Below are 8,132 nucleotides of genomic sequence, written 5' to 3' on the forward strand. Positions count from 1 at the left end.
GAAGGTATAGCCAGGTTAATATTAAAAATGTTAGTAAAAATAAAATGATGTTCCTGTATAAACATACAATAACTTACCCACAACACATATTTAATACACAATTAACAGTTCAATACCCACACATTATTCCATGCCATGATACGTCATAACACACAAACAACCAAAAGAGCAACATACTCCCACCCCTACAATCGACAAATGCACATCGCAGAATTCAAGATTACCAGTAGTTCAGGAGATACTGATGAAGACGTAACATCACGTCGAAACGGGCCGTCTGTCGAAGGTATATTATCTTTTTTAAAAATTGTAACACTTTTTAACGTGTGACTAAGTAATTTTATGTTTTTTAACAAACAAAGTGTTAACGTTAACTTTAATCAAAGAAAATAAATTTTTTAATTACTCCGTAAATTGTTAATGAGAAAGCATTTGCCGTTTAAGAGGTCACTTTTTATTTAACTTCAGATTTGAAAGTAAATGATTCATCAGCGATTGAACATGTTCTGCATTTAAAACGAATCTGTTTCGTCGGATGCTGTCATTGGCGAAGCTGAGTACGTTAATTTGGAAAGCACGTTCTGTAGTAAAGGCCCAACGACTGTAATTTCTCACGTCCCCGCAATTGGTGTTTCTTCGGTAAGAGGTTCTGTAGCTATGCCTGCATGCTTCATTATAGAGATGCAAAGGGCGAGGACAGCCCGGCCGGCGGCGGCCGGCATCATTGCTCATGTCTGCTCTAAAACAATCCCTCTCCCCCACTCTTTAATGACTGCGTCGCCCACGAGATGACCCGGTCCATTTCAACGTCACGAGCGTCGGTTTATAGGTAAGTAAAAACCCCCTTCCAACTCGCAATGATAGCATAAAACATATGTTCAAACAGCAGGCACTGTATCACTGTCGCAGTACATGATAAAACCATGGACTGAAACACAACCGCCGTCTGGGCTCTGTGTTCCACGATCTGCTGCTATTTGTTTTATATTGCGGACTCAAATAATACATTTTACTCCGTAATAATATCACAGTCCTGTTCTTTACAATAAAAAGCGAGCAGTGCAGTACAAAGGCATGCTGGAGTCCAATCATTATGATTTATATTTTATGATATTTTGTAACATTATACGTTTATGACTTTCTACGTCAAATGACTGCCGATTTTCAAGCAGTGACGCCGTATTTCATAGAGTAATAAAATTCCAAATACTTACACCAAATAACTCTCAGAAATTAAGCACTTTATCCCTGAATAAACGATAAAAAATACTGCTCGTAATCTTTTGCAAAGATATTGTAAATTTAGAAGTTTGAGATCATTAAGTATTTTTTCCCGCTTTTATGAAAGCCGGTTTCAATCTCACGTAATCTAGAAATTGTCACTTTATGTTACTTTATCGAATGAAAAGTTGTCATTTTTTATTCAAATCTATAATTAGAATTAGAATTATTTATTAGGGTGGAGTTAAGGCCATCAGGCTTTCTCTTCCTCTTAACCATAAATCAAACTCAAGTACAAAGTCATTCGTAGAATATAATAAAATTATAACATTCAGTGATATTAGCTATAGATGCTGGTAATAATGTAACATAGTACAATTTGAAAACTTAGGTTACTCCTAATGTAGAATATACAAAAATACAGAAAAATAACGTATAAATCAGTGGTCGTCAGCACTCGCTGAAATGTGCAAATGGTACGCGGCGCTGTCCCGTGTGCACTGTCGTGCAACAGGGAGAGATAGTGAGCATACTCGCTAGCAGCTTCGGAGTGCACCCTAGTGCACTGCATTTCCCGCGGGTATGAGAGACTAGCCCCAGCGTGCTCTGTGCTGACGACCCCTGGTATAGATAGACAGTTAATGAAATAATGTTACAAATAACAATAAATCTTAAGTTATATCCTTAAAGCAGAACATGAGCTGCTGCCAAAAAGTCAAAAGAAAAATAGCAATTGCAAAGGAAGCTTTTAATAGAAGAAGGAGCATCTTCTGCGGACCTCTGGATAAATAACTAAACTAGAAGCATTTGAAATGTGGATATGGAGAAGGATGAAGTGTGTGAAATGGACAGAAGAATAAGAAACGAAGCTGTGTGGGAAAGAGTGGGTGAAGGAAAAATGATGCTGAAACTGATCAGAAAGAGGAAAAAGAATTGGCTGGGTCACTGGTTCAAAAGAAATTGCCTTCTGAAGGATGCACTGGAAGGATAGTGAACGGGAGAAGAGTTCGGAGCAGAAGAAGATATCAGATGCTAGACGACATTAAGATATATGGGTCATATAAGGAAAAAAAAGAGGAAGGACTGGACAATGTTGGGTTTGCAATGAAGACCTGGTCTTGGGCAGAACACTATAAATGAAGGAATCCTTAAAGTACAAAAAAATTAAACATTAGCTTATACTTATAATAAGCTATTTTTTTTTTTTTTTTTTTTTGGTGTACTTTAATGTCGGTAGGGTCCGAAAGTCTCTGTGTTTTGCGGGACTACTAGGCTTACCGTATAGGCTATTACATTTCCTTTATTTTCTAGATGAATTTACTTTAGATTTTGCATATAAACGGTATCAGTTCAATATTTTAAGAGAAAATGAAACAGCTGGTCTACTTGCTGAAAAGGGAGCCAAACTACAACGGCAAATTAGAGTCCATGGCAAGAGCATCCATTCAACAATTAGTTCAAAGAATAGCTGATATACAATACAAGACTAATCTCCTAGACCAGACACAAGAAAAGTCGTGGAAAAAGAGTAATAAACTTTGGGAAGGATACAAAAATCAACTAAGCAGGAAGCTATTGCAGTCTTAAGATTAGCCACCGAATACACTTGTAAAGCTGCTCATTTCTACAAAGTTGGCATATATTCATTCTATGAATAACTACATGCAGAGAAGCCAACAGTAAAATGGACAAAAACCTACTAGTCGTTTCCGATCTTGCTAAAAACTACAAGAAGCAGGAACTCTATTGTACTGCTAGGGAATAAATAAATTTTGAAGCAGATAAGAATAAAATCAATATAGGTCCAATAATTTCGAGGGAAAAATTGTTCCGGAGCCGGGTATCGAACCCGGGACCTTTGGTTTAAAGTACCAACGCTCTACCACTGAGCTACCCGGGAACTCTAACCGACACCGATCCAATTTTTCCCTCTATATCCACAGACCTCAAAGTGGGCTGACAACCGTCAAGCAACCAACTTCGAGTGCACACTAACTCCGTGTGACTAAATTGTGGTTTTCTCTTAACGAACAGTGACGTGTATTATGCAAATCAAGATTTCAGGTATAACTCCCTGTAAAGTTGATTTGAATAATTTCGAGGGAAAAATTGTTCCGGAGCCGTATAGGTCCATCTAATCTGTAAACTGATAAGGCTAAAAAAATCCATGATAATATAAACAGAACGAAAAATGCAAATATTATCGTCTTCCAGTTTCAAGTACTTAGGCTCAACAGTTTCAGATGGCAATGATATTGTAATAGAAATTAAGGAACGAAATTGCACCTGATAACCGATATCTTAAGGTATTGGATAAAATCATGAAAACCAAATATATCTCCGAAAAGTTGAAGTAAAAATTTATAAGACAGTTATTATCAAACAGACTGTTGTTTTGGAAGTGAAGACTGGACATTACTTGAACATGCAATTACTATTCTAAATACTCGAGGAAAATGTTTGAACCCAACTAGGACAAAGAAATTTGAAGAATCAGAACAAATTTAGAATTGAAAAATTTGTATAAAAAAGATAACATTGACAATTATATTAGAATAAAAAGATTGGAGTGGCAGGGCCACATAATCGCGATGGACAGTAACCGAACTTCGAAAATGCTATTAGAGGCATATCCAAGTTAGAAGACTTAAGTTACGATCGTTAGAAGATGTCCAGGATGATTTCACTATAGCAGGGATAAAAAGGTGAATGCAGAGGGCATTGGAAAGGAATGGTTGGTCAGCTTGTCTAAAGCTGGTCAAGGTTAAACTCAAAGGACTGTAGTACAGGAGATGATGACGATGTTATTATTTTTTAATAAAGATTTGAAATAATGCAAAATAGGCCTACCCAATATTTTACACATTCATAATTAATGTTCCCTCCAGATGGATGTGTCCAGATGAAATTACTTCAAAATAAAAAATATATATATATAATATCGGCATGTCGGAAAGTATTTATTACACACACACACATTCGCTTTAAGCTAACACAAAAGAAATATATCAAGGTTTTGTCTATACCCTGCTCAAGCACATACGCGAGCTGGTAACATCGGCAGAGTTCAGAAAACAATATCGACACCGCTAAAGTTTCCATGTTTCGCTTTAGAAAGCAATATGGACGTGAACCTCCAACCGGAAAAGAATACAGTTTTGGAAGAACAACTGAGGACTACGGAAAGTCTTGTTTATCATTTCTCGTATCTTTCATCCGGACATCCTGGAGTATGGATAACGAAACTTTTAGCTGTACAGGTTGTTCTGAGTCGAAATTCAACATGATCGACAAAAGGCCAACAAAATTTGTCTAGGGTCCATTATTAAGGATAGAGTTCTTTTGCGTTCCGTAAATCTGCTTTCCACACGGAAGAAGTCAAGCTAACAGGAATTCATCACCCTTAAAATTCTTCGACCTCGGCCGACTTTTAACCGCGAACCTATGATCCAACGGCACAATTTTTATTTTTCGAGTTCTTCACATCGTCCATAGGCTACTGTACTTTCGTAGAGTAATTTAGGAACAGTCATTCTTTTATTATAAGATCAATAGTGTTAACATATTAATATTAAGTTTTACGCATCATTAAATAATTTGTCTTTAAATCTGGTGAGCTTATTAACTAACAATAAATATCCACAATTGTTATTTTGCATAAAGCAGAATCCTAATTGAAGACAATTAATTGTTAAAGACAAAAAAGGGATACACAAATATTAAATTGAAGCAATATAGTCCACACCTGTGGAGTAACGTTTAGTGCTTCTGGCAGCGAAACCAAGTGGCCCGGGTTCGAATCCCTGTCGGGGCAAGTTACCTGGTTGAAGTTATTCCGGGGTTTTCCCTCAACCCAATATGAAATAATTCTGGGTATCTTTCGGTGTTGGACCCCGAACTCATTTCACCGACATTATCACCTTCATCTCATCAGACGCTAAATAACCTTATATGTTGATAAAGCGTTGAAAAATAACCTACTAAAATAAATAAATAAATAAATAAGAAACAATATATTTAAACCTGATAAAATAAATAGTTATTAAAAATAACTGGAAGACAATTTCCAAATATTAAAAAAATTATCACATAAAATGTGGGAGTTATGACTGAATATCAATAATTTAATAAAATATACCTATTCCATGCAGAAGATTGACAAACCTGTATTTTTTTACCTGTAGGCTATATAATCCAACACGAGCAAAGCTACAATGTATAACCTCAAACGATGCAATTTTGACAGCCAAAAAATATCAAATATGTAGGATCTATTTAGTACATTGTTTATTACATTTTTACATAGTCAAGAACTAAATGTAATATGGGTCTTATATTAGATCTATATTATTAACGTATATGAAATATCGCCTTATTTGAATAATTTCAAGGAAAAATTGTTCCGGGGCCGATTATCGATCCCGGGACCCTTCGCTTAGCGCGCGAACGCTCTACCGACTGAGCTACCCCAGGAACTATACACGACACCGTCACAATTTTTCCTTTTATATCCACACAACTCACATGAGCTGACAGGACGCCGGAACTCAACTGTGAGTTGTGTGGATATAAAAGGAAAAATTGTGACGGTGTCGTGTATAGTTCCTGGGGTAGCTCAGTCGGTAGAGCGTTCGCGCGCTAAGCGAAGGGTCCCGGGATCGATACCCGGCCCCGGAACAATTTTTCCTTGAAATTATTCAAACCTGCTTTACAGGGAGCTACTACCTGAAAGCCAGATTTGTATATCGCCTTATTTGTTAATTTCTTGTAGTTTCATAAACAGAATAAAATTGTCTACTATCCTTCAATCAGATTAATTTCAGTTCTTAAAGCGCACAAAATTAAAGATTTTTGTGAGAAATATAGCTTCATTTTAGAGGTATGTGTAAATATTCTTGCTAAATCTCAAGTTTGTAGAGTACTATATACACTTCGACTAATTTTCATATAATTGCTAGAGGAGAGAGGGAATATGAAATGAGAGGGATTGGTAAATAAGTTAGTGATTAATTAACTTGCGATATATAATTAAGCTAGCAATTAAGACAGCCATCGGCCTACCGTAAAATAACTGGCACGCAAATTGATCGTTCACACCTTTCTCTCTTTCCTCTCTCCTACTCTGTCTCTCTCTTTAATTAAAAAAAGAATACATGGAAATAAACTACGATGATACAAGTGCTACAGGCTCGAGAGTATATATATATAAAATACGGACCAATTAGAGATGTATTACTTTAAATTTGAATTTTCAAATCATAATAGCGATTAAGAATGCACACGAATGGATAATGGAATTCTTAACACAGAAGATCCTCCTATTCTTCATCTTTCACAGTCTCTGCAGCTCATCTCTGGAACTCTCTTCCACAACATGTCAGGGGCTGTCGGACATTATCTATTTTCAAAAATAAGCAAAAGTTGCACTTTTTCAATTCAGATTCCTTTCACTTATAAGCGTTTTCTCTGCGATAGTTTTGTAAAAATAAACGCTTCTTTTTCTTCCTTTTTTTTTTTAGTTCTCTTGATCGCGAGATGAATTTATTATCGTACCTTTTTTATTGTCGATTCTATTTAAATTTCATATTTCTGTTCTTTATTGTTTTATTACATTCCTTTTTTTGTATCCTTTCTTATATTTCTCCCTGTTAACTATCTGTATAAATTGTGTTGCTTTTTATTATATTCCAATCTTTAGATATGTATTTTACTTTCTTTTTTCTATTATGGTATTATTTTCATATTGTTTAGTATCGATTTTGTTATGCCATTATTTTTTGTAATATGTTAGTATTTTGTTCTTTAACTTTTTGTCAAATTTTCACTCCTTGTATACTTTTTCACCTTGTAGAGTGTAAAAAAAGCCCCTATGGCCTTAACTTCGCTAGTATAAATAAATAAACTATTAAGATAAAAGTACGTAATTGCGGACGGAGATGATGAAGACGATGAAGTAGACAACGATGAAATAAGACGATGATGATGATGATAGTAATAATAATAATAATAATAATAATAATAATAATAATAATAATAATAATAATAACGTTATGGATGATTATATTATGTAGAATGTTAGCGGTACATTTCAATAATATGCTCTAATATTAACGATTATTATGTAGCCTAATTATTTGTTATGAGAAACATAATACCATGTATTTTATGGAGCTAAAGATCTGTTTTAGAAACATACTCCAAATAAAATTATCGTCTTAACAAATAAAATACACAAGTTTATATATACACTCAAAATTTCCTTCTCTAAACAAGACCAGGCAATTAAATAAGTAGTTTTAAAAAGTGCCAGATTTGTACCTGTCGAAGACTTGCTCATAACTAAAATGTTACAAGTCTGAAATATGCATGGACGATTTCGGCAAATGATATATTGGAAGGGTAGTACTGAATGAATAAGAAGTGGCACACAGAGGTTTAAGTTTAGACTGGAGTTCCATCAAACGCCTTGTGAATCAATTCTTTCCCGCTGTACCATAAATTAATGTGTTAAGTTATTGGTTTCTTTTATCAATTATAACACAGAAAGGGTGTTATAAGCCTAAACACAGTTATGGAAAAGGAATTGAAAATCTTATAATTAAATGCAAGGAATTGCTACTCTTTTCATCCTAACTTCAAAAGGAAAGGTATTTTAAAGAGTGTGGATGGTTAGGGAAGACGAACTTCAATACTTTCTCCTTCGATTTGTTGGCTACAGGATAGGCTACTACCAGCTCAGTCGTAACGGGGGATCGGAAGACTGTTGCCATTTTCCTAGCCAGTGGAGAAGACTGTCTGACGCGGCCGCTTCAGAAAGTCATTCGTCTTGTAGCCGCAGGGGTGCCACTTCCTATTCTCTGTTCACAATAACTCGTCGGCCTACTCCCCATCTCTTAGACCATAATCAATCA

General features: G+C 35.4%; 2 non-coding genes across 2 annotated transcripts; one reads left to right on the top strand and one right to left on the bottom strand.

Annotated features, from left to right (window-relative positions):
* Window positions 1-3,049: 3,049 nt before the first annotated feature.
* On the bottom strand, window positions 3,050-3,121 carry TRNAK-UUU (transfer RNA lysine (anticodon UUU)). Its single transcript has one exon. It is a non-coding gene; the product is annotated as a tRNA-Lys (tRNA).
* A 2,703-nt stretch (window positions 3,122-5,824) lies between these two features.
* TRNAS-GCU (transfer RNA serine (anticodon GCU)) lies at window positions 5,825-5,898 on the top strand. The gene has a single exon. It is a non-coding gene; the product is annotated as a tRNA-Ser (tRNA).
* Window positions 5,899-8,132: the final 2,234 nt, after the last annotated feature.

The sequence above is a fragment of the Periplaneta americana genome, chromosome 8, assembly GCF_040183065.1.
Source record: "Periplaneta americana isolate PAMFEO1 chromosome 8, P.americana_PAMFEO1_priV1, whole genome shotgun sequence".
NCBI lineage: Eukaryota > Metazoa > Arthropoda > Insecta > Blattodea > Blattidae > Periplaneta > Periplaneta americana.